Below are 13,626 nucleotides of genomic sequence, written 5' to 3'. Positions count from 1 at the left end.
TCAATTAGACTAAGAATGGAATAAAACTTTACGCTGTATATACAGGTGGTTTGGTTTCACTTGGAACTTATCACAGAGTTCGCGGTCTAGGAAATTCCTGGTCATTATGTTTGATTAGGATCCGTTTCAGACATATCAGACCAGTAAGGATACTCCCGATCAGAGTCAGTTAGGATAGCGACCTTTTCCCAGCTTGGATGGAGGGGCTGGTTTGGAAACCCAGTACAGAGCAGGGCCTGGGGCTTGTGACAAGGAAACAAAGGCACAGAAAAGTTAAGTGACTTGCCCACAGTCACACAATAGACAAGTGGTGGAGCCAGGATTAGAAACCGGGTTCTGACTCACAGGCCCATGCTTTACCCACTAGGCTATGTTACTTCCTCTATATTCCTCTTTACTCTTATATCCCTTTATATCCCTCTTCACTCTTGCACTGCTTCTACCATCTTTTTCCTATAAAACCTATGCCTGGTGCAGTACATTACACACGCCCACCTTAGTCTATTAGAGAGATTATACCAACTAAGCAATTAAAGCATTCTCATCTATTCCTCCATGCTACAATAGCACTAACACAGCGTTTACTCTGCAGGATAGCTTGCATTTGGGAATTGTGTTTCGTCTAATTTTCTTACAATTAATGAACAAGTTCTATCAGTTTTAATGGTGCTATCTCAGGCCCACATTTTGGGAGTGAATTATTTATCCCACTAATTTAACTGCAAACAGTCACCAAGTGGAAGCTTACTGCAGTAATTTCACATACGTATTGGTTATAGGTTAATTATTTAGGTGCCACAACCAGCTTTGCATATAATGAACACTTTCTGGCAGAAATTACACATAAAATATATTTCAGCCCTGAAAGCAGTTCAATATTTCTAGGTTCCCAAAATCCCAGCTCTTGAAATCACTTGAGTTGTACTGCCACCTTAGGAAAACCCAATGGTGAAAATTCTTGCAGCACAAAAGCACACCAGAAGGAACAAGGGAGAAAAAGGCATAATACTTGCAAAAAGGTAACAATCAATCCCAGGATGGCCAAGCATTCCTGAAAAATAGTGATAACTGATCACTTGGATCAAAGAACTACAAGTGGTTGGGAAACAGTTACCACTAAATGGAGACATTTACAATCCATATTTTATTGAAAAGAAGACCTTATACCTAATGCATTCTTGAGACTGGGGAGGCTAAGTATTTATAGTGTTTTTAACTCTCCATTCAATTGACATTCAATGCAATTTCTGTGGGTAAAATAACAAAAAATATTTTCTTAAATAATTGAAAACATTGATATTCATCACAGGAGATGCAAGAAAGAACCCAGTTCTCAGGAGGAAGAAACAGTGAAGGCAAATTCATAGGGCAAAAATGAACTAAAGGGAAAGACTAAAATAAAGGATCCTGAATTAAGGGTGCTGAAAATGCTGGCTGGAAAAAAAAATTATTCTTTTTCATTATCCTTCCTCAAAGAATAAGATCTTGCAGCTTGAAGATGAACGTGGGGATGTGGTATGATGGGGGGGGGGGGGGAAGAGTGATGGCAAAGAGGAATATTGGTGGTATTTTATTTTATTTATTTTATTTTGTTAGTATGTTTGGTTTTGTTCTCTGTCTCCCCCTTTTAGACTGTGAGCCCACTGTTGGGTAGGGACTGTCTCTATATGTTGCCAACTTGTACTTCCCAAGTGCTTAGTACAGTGCTCTGCACACAGTAAGCACTCAATAAATGCGATTGATGATGATGATGGTATAAACAGAACTTAAAATCTAAGAGCAAATGAGTGCAATTTTATTTTTGGGTCAGCTCGTGTACCCAGGATCCAGCTGTGACAGGAGCTAATGAATGCATGTAGAAACTACAGGAATGTTATGCTCTTTGACACCTATCCTCATGATTCAGGATATACCTTTTAGCATCCCTAACTTTTCTTCTAGTAACCCATTATGGATCACTTGTAATCACATTTCTATTCCCTTCTCACAGAAACCACATGATGCATTAGATTAGTGCCACAACACTTCACCTCTGCACATCAGGATTCAAATTAGCAATGTGTGGAACTCAGATTACTCAACAGTCAGGAAAATATGAAGATTATTATGAATCTCTCAAAGTATCCCTAAGGTTTTTGCCACATTTCTGGGGCTGTTAGTGAGACCCAGGAAGAAACCCCAACCCCACTTTGAGATAATTGCTAAAGAACAGAAGGCAGATAAAATTAATCTTGGTCTTAACATTTTCCAGTTGTGTCTCAAACCTAAATGGTTTCCCCCGCCCTTAAACCTAAATGTGTTTTCTCTTCATGCAGTAAACAACATCTTAGATATAAACAAATTCTTCATGCAATATAACAGGATACATATTGACATTTTCTTTTTATAACAAAAAATTTTTTCAAAAGGATGATTCAATTTTGCCTCAAGTTTGCAGTATATTGTTCCTTGATAACAATTGATTTTCCTTCTATTGAAGGGGAAAGGTGGTCCATTTGGCAGTAGGATCTCTTTTTTGTGGCTTTTAATTCACTGTTCCTTAACTGAATCATAACTTTCTAGGTGTTCTTGTTTAGGGTCCTGACTAATATTGTCTGTAACTTTGCAGCGAGATACTGAAATTAGAAGTCACCTGGGCTTGTGAATTTTTTCCACAGGCTCATCTTCATTTCACAAGAGCTTTGTCTCCTCCTACAATATTGCCAAAACATTCTTTTCTAATATGTTTCCCTAAGGCTTGTCATCAGGATCTACTCTTCAGTGCAATACCTTTTCATTTCTTGATTACCTGTTGGGCTGTAAACCAGACTTTGTCAGTTTTTCTTCTTTTTTCCTTGAGAAAATTGTTGGCTTCTTAAATATATTTTTCATTTGTAAATAAAATGTGTGCATACAAACTATATTATATATACATATAACATTTTTCATTTGTAAATAAAATGTGTGCATACAAACTATATAGATATATATTCCTCATGTGAGGATCAAAGGAGCTCTCCCTGATCTAATCTCAGGCTTCTCTAGAATCCCAGGTTTTTCCTATTTTTACTGGGAGAAATGGTGAGATGCAGGGGGGAAAAAAAAAATCAGCATTGCGTGTGTGTGTGTGTGTGTGTTTTTAAAATCACCCGGCAAAACCATTGTGAAACTCCATTCTGGACCCGGGATTTGGTGGTCAAAGGAAAAGGGGAAATAAGGGATAAAGATTTTGAGTGGAAGCTCCTCTATTCCTCGATGAGCCCAATTCCTGGATTCACCAACTGCCAACTGCAGACCCAAAAGCTCTTGCTTGCGGACCTTTCTGCTGCAGCTCTCAAAAATGTTTTAGGATCCAGGACTCAGTATAGAGGGCAAGGCCTCAAGGGAGATGAATGGGTAACCACTGGAGATACTTGAGAAGTGGAGAGACATACAAAGAACATTCAGAAAAATAATTTGCACAGCAGAGAGAACGTGGACTGGAGAGTGCTCCTTTATCTCCAAGTTGGACTTCTTATTTTTATGTTTCACACCAAGAAACCAAACTTCCCACTTTGAGGGGTGGGTGGGTGTGTGTGTGTGTGTGTGTTTGGTGGGGGACTGGTGTTGATGCTCATATCTACCCATTCCTTTTCACTAATAGAAATGAGGCTCTGTTTCACTAACGAAATATGCACTGTCAGAAGACGATGAGATGAAACACTGGTAATCCCTCATGGTTGCTACCATCAGTCAATTCTATTTATTGAGAGGATACTGTGTGCAGAGGACTGTACTATGCACTTGGGAGAGTACACCACAACAGAGTCAATATCATATTATGTCTGTCAGGGACTGGGGATCCAAAACAGCAATAGTGAGAGGCAGGATAGATTAGAGATCAGGGCAGGAAGAGAGCCACATGAAGTGTGTGTTGGGGAGAAAAATGGATTAAGCCTAGGGGGAGCAGTTGGAAAAAATCAAAGGACAGTAAGAAACGTTAGCATCAATCATAATTATTGAGTGCTGTGTGCAGAGCACTGTACTAAGCACTTGGGAGAGTACTCTAAGCAAAAACTCCTCACTTTTGGCTCCAAAGCGCTCCATCACCTTGCCCCTTCTTACCTCACCTCCCTTCTCTCCTTCTACATCCCAGCCCACACACTCTGCTCCTCTGGTACTAACCTTCTCACTCATTCTGGCCTGACACTTGGCCCACATTCTACCTCTGGTCTGGAATGCCCTCCCCTCCTCAAATTCGCCAAACTAGCACACTTCCCCCCTTCAAAGCCCTACTGTTAGCTCCCCTCCACAAGGAAGCCTTCCCAAACTAAGCCCCCACTTTCCTCTGGTCCCCCTCCCCATTGCCCCAACTTGCTCCCTTTGCTCTATCCCTTCCCCGCCCCACAGTACTTGTATATATGTACATATTTATAATAATTCTATTTATTTTTATTGATATGCATATATCTATAATTCTATTTGTTTATAATGATGCTACTGATGCCTGATTACTTGTTTTGGTGACTGTCTCCCCCCTTTTAGACTGTGAGCCCGTTGTGGGCAGGGACTGTATTTGTTGCTGAATTGTACTTCCCAAGGACTTAGTACAGTGCTCTGCACATAGTAGGCCCTCAATAAATAATTGAATAAAATGAATGAAGGAATAGGCATTCCCTGCCCACAATGACTTACAGTCTAATGGGGAGACAGACATTAATATAAAGAAATAAATTATGGATACACACATAAGTGCTCTGGGGCTGAAAGAAGGGAGAATAGAGTGTTCAAATCTTAGTTTAAAGGCAGCAGAGAAGACAGTGGGAGAAGAGGAAATGAGGGCTTAGTTGGGGAAGATCTCTTGAAAGAGATGAGTTTTTAGTGAGGCTTTAAAGGTGGGGTGAGTGAATACCCATTGGATATGAAGTGGGAGTGAGTTCCAGGGCAGATATGGGAGAGGGGTCAGTGGTGAAATAGATGAGATCAAGGTACAGTGAGTAAGTTGGCACTAGAGGTAGGTTGCCAACTTGTACTTCCCAAGTGCTTAGTACAGTGCTCTGCACACAGTAAGTGCTCAATAAATATGATTGAATGAATGGATTAGAGGAATGAAATGTGTGGCCTGGGTAGGATATCAGGGAGCTAAGGAAGGAGGGGTCAAGGTGACTGAGTGCTTTAAGGCCTATGGATAAAGGACTCCTATTTGATGCAGAAATAAACGGGGAACCACTGAAGGTTCTTGAGGAGTAGGGAAATGTGGACTGAATGGTTTTGTAGAAAAATGATCTGGAAAGCAGAGAGAAGTATGGACTGAAGTGGGGAGAGACAGAAGGCAGGGAGGTCAGCAAGGAGGCAGATGCAGCTACTATACAATAATAATAATAAAAACAACAATAATAACAATTGTGGCATTTGCTAAGTACTTATGTTCTGAGCACTGTATTAAGCACTGGGGCAGATACAAGATAATCAGGGCCCACTGATTTGAATACTCATTTTCCAGATGAGAGAACTGAGGTACAAAGAAATTAAGTAACTTGCCCAAAATCACATTACAGTTAAGTGGCAGGGCTGGGTTTAGAATCCCAGTCTTCTGACTCCCAGGCTTGTGTTCTGACTCCCACAGGAATGTGGCCTAATGGATAGAGCATGAGCTTGGTCATGGGTTCTAATCCCAGCTCTGCCACTTATCAGCTGTGTGACTTTGAGCAAATTACTTAACTTCTCTGTGCTTCAGTTACCTCATCTGGAAAATGGGGATTAAGACTGTGAGCCCCATGTGGGACAACCTGATTACCTGGTATCTCCCCCAGCACTTAGAACAGTGCTTGGCATACAGTAAGCGCTTAACAAATACCAAAATTATTAAAATTAATTTGAACACAAGAGTCAGAAGGACCTAGATTCTAATCCCTACTTTGCCACTTGTGTGCTGTGTGACCTTGAGCAAGTCACTTCACTTCTCTGTGCATCATTTATCTCATCTGTAAAATGGGGATTAAGACTGTGAGCCCCATTTGGGACAAGAACTGTGTCCAATCTAATTCACTTTTATCTACCTCAGTGCTTAAAACAGTGCTTGATGCACAGTAAGCACTTAAATGCCATCATTATTGTGTCTGTTTGTTATACTGTACTCTCCCAAGTGCTTAGTACAGTGCTTTGAACACAGTAAGTGCTCAATAAATGATTGAATGAATTATTATTATTCTTTCCACTAGGCCATGCTGCTTCTAAAGTAATCAGGGTGGGTGTTTGGTTTAACATGGTAGCCATTTTGAATGGAGAGGAAAAGACAGACTTTAGTGATATTGTCATGGTTGAACTGATAGGGTTTGGTGACAGATTGAATATGTGAGTTGAATGAGAGAGATGAATCAAGGATAATGCCAAGTTTACGGGCCTGTGAGACAGAGAGGATGTTGGTGCTGTTTAAAGTGATGAGAAAGTCAAGGGACGGTCAGGGTTTGTGTGGGAATATAAGGAGTTGTCCTTGGACATGTTAAATTTGAGATGTCAAGTAAAGCTATCCTGAAGGCAGGAGGAAATACAAGACTGCAGTGAAGGAGAGAACAGAGCTGGAGATGTAGATTTGGGAATCCTCTGCAAAGAGATGGTATTTGAAGCCATGAGTTCTCCAAGGGAGTGAGTGCAGATGGAGAATAGAAGGGGACCCAGAACTGAGCCTTGAGGGATTCCCAGCGTTAAGATGTGGGTGGAAGAGGAAGAGCCCATGAAAGAGACTGATAATGAGCAGCCAAAGAAGGATGGGAGGAGAACCAACACGAAACAAAAACTCAGGGTGAACAGTTGCTTCCTCCCCTATGCCTAACACAAGCCCTCTCAAAATACCAGATGGAGTGGATAGGTTTGGGGAAAACTGAGGAGCCAACAGTAGAACAACAAATGAACACACATATGAAGAAACAACAGCCAGGAACACATGAAAACAAGCACAAGAAGATAACCAACACAGAAAGATACCCAGCAAAGAAAGAGAGGTTTGGAGGTCAAAAAAAAAAACAAACCACAGGAAACATATGCTGTGGGAATGTCTAGGAAAAGAGGTCATGGAGACAGAGGTCATGGTAAAAGAAGGGTAGAAAGAGATTGAAGAATCACGGGAAAGGAAAGGGTATGTTTAAGAAGGAAAGGGAAAGGCATGAAGGTGATGGGTAGAGAAACAAATAAAAAATTGTGGGAACAATTTATGGATCTCAGCTAGAATATATTCAGGCATATGAAGGCCATTTTATTTAAACGATTGTCCCCCCAGGATATTTCACTGCTTTCATGTTCCCTATGCACTTAAACATTGTTTTATTGGATTTAATAATCTGTTTTCACATTGGTTTTATCATAGGTTACATGCTATTGGTGGCAGGGAAACGGTCAAAAAGCCACATCCTTTGCTAGTTTCCATTTTTAATGCTTGGCACATAGAACATCATACTTTCCTCTGGGGCCTTTATCGTTCCACCCCCAACTGTAAATCTCCCAAAATAAAGTGAATAAAAAAGGTTTCCTACATGGCCTGGTGTGACCAACATGAGGCTGGCACGGAAGTCACCTACATGATCACATAGAAACTGAGGTATGGTGCTGGTGATTTCAATTTCTATGAGATTCTTGGAGGTGCTTTCGTTTAACTGGAACAAATTCATAGAAATCCACCAGGAGATAGCCAGAAGCACCCGATCACTGAACAGTTCATTAGGCAAGTACCCTGAGGTGATGAGCCCAAAGACTGATTCTGTCAACCAGCATTTTTCTGACTCTAGAAACTAAAAATCAAAGAAATGGATGATGAGCCACAGTTGTTGAGTCTATAGAGTTTATACAAGACATGAGGTCTTCCACAGAAAAAATGTATACCATAATATCGAAAACCTTTACCATGTGATCAGTTTGAAAGCTGAGAGGCATTGGGACAACTCAACTGTAGAAAAAAAAAAGGTTTCATCCCCATCCTAATTTTGGCTACCTCTGACCCCATGTCAATCAGTGAATCATATTTATTGAGTGCAGAGGCTGTACTAAGCATTTGGGAGAGTACAGTATAAATTAACAGACACCCTGCCCATAACGAGCTTATAGCCTAGAACACACCCTTTCCCCTGGAAGTACTAACTCAACCTTGGTTTCTCAGACACAGTTCTATTACTACTTCTCCAACTGCTACTCCTCAGTCTCTTCCCCTGCATTTTCAAGACTCTATTCTGGATCCCCTTCTATTTCTTAATCTACATTCACTCTTCGGGTAGCATTATGCCTTCAACTACAATTTGAATGAGTTCCACTAGCCCTGACCTCTCTCCTTCTCTGCAATCTCAGGTGTCTTCCTGCCTCCAAGATCTCTCTCTTCATGGATGTCCCAGTGGCACATCTAATTCTATATCTCCCCAACTAAACTCCTCACTATCCTTCCCAAATCCTCTCCTCTCCACAAGACTAGCATCCCTCTGCCTCTCAAATTCACAACTTTGCTTTTTCTTGGCCTCGCTCTCTATTCCAACCCCCATGTTCAGCCCATCACAAAATCCTGTCAGCTTTTCCTTCAAAACTTCCCCAGAAGAGGCCCATTCCTCTCCATCTTTACCAACACTCTGGTCCCAGCACTTGTCATATACAGATTCAACTACTGCAACACCCTGTTCACAGACCTCCCTACGCCCAGTCCATACTTCACTCGGATTTTTTCTAAAACTTTTTTGCACAAAAACCCCCTCCAATGGTTGTCCATTTTTGTCCTTTTTTGTCAAGCAGAAGCACCTAACTTTAAGGCACCCAATCAGCTTTCTCCTCCCTACTTATCCCAGCAGTTTTTCTCCCATCCCACCCCAGCTCACACGTTTCATTCCTCTCAAGTACTCACTGTACCTTGTTCTCATCTGTCCCACTGCTGACATCCTGCTCATTCTCTCCCTTCTGCCTGGAAATCCCACCCCTCTTTCCATCTTCAAAGACCTTCTGAAATCACATCTCCTCAGGAGGTAGGAGGCCGAGGAAGAGCGGCAAGAAAGAATGAGAATGAGGTACTAGAGGTGTAAGGGGAGAATCAAGGGTGAACCGTACTGTACAACCAAGATTAAAAATGTTTCCAGTCGAAGGGAGTGGTCCAGTATCAAAGGCAGCCAAAAAGTTAAGATGGATTATGGTGGACCCCTTAAGATTTGGAAAAAAGGGGAAAGGGGGAATGCAGAGTGGTCTAGCAGATAAAGCACAGCCCTTGGGAGTCAGAGGACATGGAGTCTAATCTAGGCTCCAACACTTGCTGCTGTGTGACCTTGGCCAAGTCACTTGACTTTGTGTCTCAGTTTCCTCAACTGCAAAATGGAGATGCAATACCTGTTTTCCCTCCGACTTGAGTGTGAGCCTCAGGTGGGACAGGGACTGTATCCAGCCCGACTAACTCATTCAGTCAATAGCATTTACTGAGCACTTACTATGTGCAGAGCACTGTATTAAGCATTTTGGAGAATACAATATAACAATAAATGGACACATTCCCTGCCCACAAGGAGCTTACAGTCTAGTGGGGGAACTTTAATCTACCCCAATGCTTGACACACAGTAAGTGCTTAAATACAATTTAAAAACAAACACACACATACAAAAACAAAAAACAAAAAACAAAAAAAACAACCACACTGGAGGACATAACTGGAGTCTTTGAAAAAGAGGTGTCATTGGAGGCAAGGGAGCAGAAACCAGATAGTGTACTACTATTTTAGGTGGATTGACACCTTTATAACTATAGTTTATGCATCCCAATAGTTTTAGTATTGTACCTTGGTAGATGTTAGGGCAAAGATATATAGATATCTTGAAAATGGGGAAGATAGAGATACCAAAACTGGCACCACAAGACTAATAAGGTAAACAGTTCTGGAAAGAAAATAAGTGATTGAGGGTTTTTATACAGTGGCATATGCTCCTATTTCTTTTCTTTCCTTTTGGGCCTGACATTTAAAATAATCAATGACAATTTCTCTCACCCTCTGACCCAGGTGCTATTTTGAATCCTTTCAAATACAAGACACAGAAAATACATCCAATTTTACAATGCATATATACAATGCTAGGAACTCGAGGGACCTATTCTGTAGTTATATTTCTCCAGAAACTAATTCCTAAGAAGTAGCCTCTGAATGAAAAGCATATGCACAATGGAACCCACTGTATTTATGCAAAACCAAATGCATGAAAGGATGGAGAATTCCACAGGGCTAGCAAAAAATGCAAGTCAGGGGGTAGCCAACTCATTCAGAGCCACGAAGAGCTTTGAAACAAAATACAAGAGTGCAAGTGTATGAAGTGCAGAACCAGCCCAATAGAGCTCGGAAAGCACGTCCCTAAATGAACGGACCTTTCTAAACTTTAATACAACCTCATCCTGCCCAGCTTAATACCAATTTAGATAAAAATGAACAGAAACATACTTTTGTGCAAGTCCTCCAACAGGCTAGTTGACGTTTTCAAATTCATTCTAAATACTTCTGTCTTATTGCTAAGAAATTGGTTGTAGTGCTGTATCAAATCAGCATCTCCTCCCATTTTTTCTGAATTAGAACCCCTGTTCCCAACTCTCTCGACTTTTCTCATTATGCTCTTAACTAGGCAGCCAGAGCGCAAATGATCTGGGCCAGATTTGAGCATATAAAGCTGGCTGTGCTTGACTTGGTTGGGTGTTTGTACTTTGGACTCTGATCAAATAGTTTATTGAGCATGTAGAGCATGAAATAAAGTGCTTGGGATAGTACATTAATAACTGTGCTATTTGTTAAATCCTTACTGTGTGTCAAACACTGTACTAAGTGCTGGGCTCGCTATAGAATCATCAAGTCCCATGTGGGGCTCACAGTCTAAGTAGGAGGGAGAACAGGTATTGAATCCCCATTTTGCGGATGAGGGAACTGAGGCACAGAGAAGTTAAGTGACTTGCCCAAGGACACACAGCAGGTAAATGGCAGAGCCAGGATTAAAAACCAGGTCTTCTGACTCCCAGAACGGGGCTTTTTCTGTTGGGCCATGCTGCTTCTCTAGAAAGAGAAGACTCTAACATTAGAAAGAAAAAAAATTCAGTCCTTGCTCTCAAAGAGCTTGAAATCCAATGGGGAGTTCACACATTTAATGAGCATATAACTAGGACCATTTTTTTTCCTGTTACTTTAATCCTATGCATTTCTAAAATGATTTGAAGGGAGTTTGCGGAATACGACGAACTGGGTAGGGACCATCTCTATATGTTGCTGATTTTGTACTTCCCAAGCGCTTAGTACAGTGCTCTGCAGCCAGTAAGTGCTCAAGAAATATGATTGAATGAATGAACCAAAGAAGAAGGGGAAAGCTGTTTTATTAGAACATTTCTTCAAATGGAAGAGAATCCTTCAGCACCTTCCTTGGATTTTACCAGGCAATAGGGAGACCATTCATTTTCAAACCTGAGATCTTTCTTTAGGATGAACTGTTAAGCTATCATTAAGTCTTCTTGTGTTTAGGAGGAAAAAAAGTCTCAGTCCCTTGGCTACCCATGAATTAAGTCTTACCTGACTGGATTTTTACCCATGCCTGTTAAATCATGGTGGCATGTTTTGTTTTCCAACCTTTCCTCAAGTCTTCCTAGAAGATATTTTATTTGCAAGGACCCTTTTGTAGGGTATCTGAATGTTCTGGAGAACACATTTGTGCAGACTCTCTTTAAACCATGATTTCTCATGAATGATGAAATAAATTCCTCTCTAAATCACTGGGCTGGGACACATGCAAATCCATGTATAATTGCATGAATAGTATCATCCAATCTTTTGTACAATTAGTATCTAGCTCATTATTATTTTGGTCTGCCACCTCTGGTGTGGAAATATCAGAAGAGCTACAAATTAAGGCTAGCTTTTTTATGCATACTTTACCTCTGTGACCTATGAGTTTCTTGAAACCATTTGAACTCATTTTAAGTGGACCTCCTGGTTGTTGGTGGCGATGCCTGTCATGTTTTTGTCAGCTGGATGGAAATCTTGCAGTAGAGGATGAAAGCTCCTGGAGCTGTATTAATCTACTGGGAAACCTACATCTATTGCTTTCATTTTTCCTGAATTAGAGCTTCTGATGACCTCTCACGGGTAAAACAACAATCCACAGAGTTCTCTGACTTTCCAGTTTCAAAAAAGTAGATATTTAAAATTTAGCATGCATCACCCTTGAGTACCAAATCTAGAACATACCACATGGTGCTATACAGCATAGATTATCCTAACTACTTTGGTAAATGTGATTTTAAAATTGGTCTTCTGAATAATTCATAGTCTGGGCTGCTTACTATGGAAAAAATCTTTTTTTTGGGGATGCAACAAAACTATAATAGTCTTTCCCCAGAGAAGCTATTCCCAGGTGATTTGTCCTTGCCACCCACTTTACAGACATGGTACTGTGTCATAATCTTCCAACCACACAGAGCTCCACAGTGGAGGCTCTTGGACCAGTTGTTCCAGAAACCAGAATTCCTTTTCCAGGCAAATCAACTCATGGGCTCCACGTGTCTCTAGGACAGATTCAGCAATTTTGTCCTTGCCTTTGACAATTAAATCAATTGCCTGGAGTTCTAAGAACAGGACTTGAAAAGTACATTGATGAAATAGGGTTTCAGCTGTCATTTCCTTCTTTATTTCCCGAAATTTACAGAGCACTGTTCTTCACTGGCACTGAGCAACGAATGTTCTTCAAAGGACAGATATTACAAATATTTCCTTATTGTCTTGATTAGGTTGTAATTGTTAAAAAGATTCAATGGGAGGAGGCGAGCAGAGGATGTGCGGAGTAGCAAGGATAGAGTAGAGGCAGACACTGGAAGGACAAAAAGAGAAACATGGGAGAGAGAAGCATAGAAGAAAGCAGAATGGAAGAAATAAATAATTGTGGTATTAAGCATTTACGATGTTCCAGGCACTGTACTAATCAGCTTGGACACAGTCCCTGTCCCACATGGGGCTCACAGTCTCAATCCCCATTTTGCAGATGAGATAACTGAGGCACAGAGAAGTGAAGCAACTCACCCAACATCACACAGCAGGCAAGTGGTGGAGTCTGGATGAAAACTCATGACCTTCCGACTCCCAGGGTCATGCTCTATTCACTATTCCATGCTGCTTCTAAAGGAGTCCTTAAGATCCAGATGCGTTATTCGATATATATCAGTGTGCTTAGTCTAAGAGCAACTGTGTCACTGCAGAAGCAGCATGGCCTAGAGGCAAGCTCACAGGCTTGGGAGCCAGAGGGCATGGATTCTAGTTCTGGCTCCACCACTTGTCTGCTGTGTGACCTTGAGCAAGTCACTTCACTTCTCTGTGCTTCAGTTTCCATTCTGTAAAATGGGGATTAAGACTGTGAGCCTCTCATGGGACAGGGACTGTGTCAACCTGATTACCTAGTATCTAACCCAGCGCTTAGAACAGCACTGGCACAGAGAAAATGCTTAGCAAATACCACAATTATTAGATTACCAGTCCCTATGGAATAGGAGAGGGTTGCTGGCTGTGGGATAGTTAGGCCAATAGGCCTGAGGAGACAATCAGTGGTATCAGGAGACAATCAGAGAAGCAGTGTGGCTTAGTGGAAAGAGCCCAGGCTTTGGAGTCAGACATCATGAGTTCAAATCCTGGCTCCACCAAT

Source organism: Tachyglossus aculeatus, chromosome 22, assembly GCF_015852505.1.
Source record: "Tachyglossus aculeatus isolate mTacAcu1 chromosome 22, mTacAcu1.pri, whole genome shotgun sequence".
Classification (NCBI taxonomy): domain Eukaryota; kingdom Metazoa; phylum Chordata; class Mammalia; order Monotremata; family Tachyglossidae; genus Tachyglossus; species Tachyglossus aculeatus.
This window is presented reverse-complemented; position numbering follows the sequence as displayed.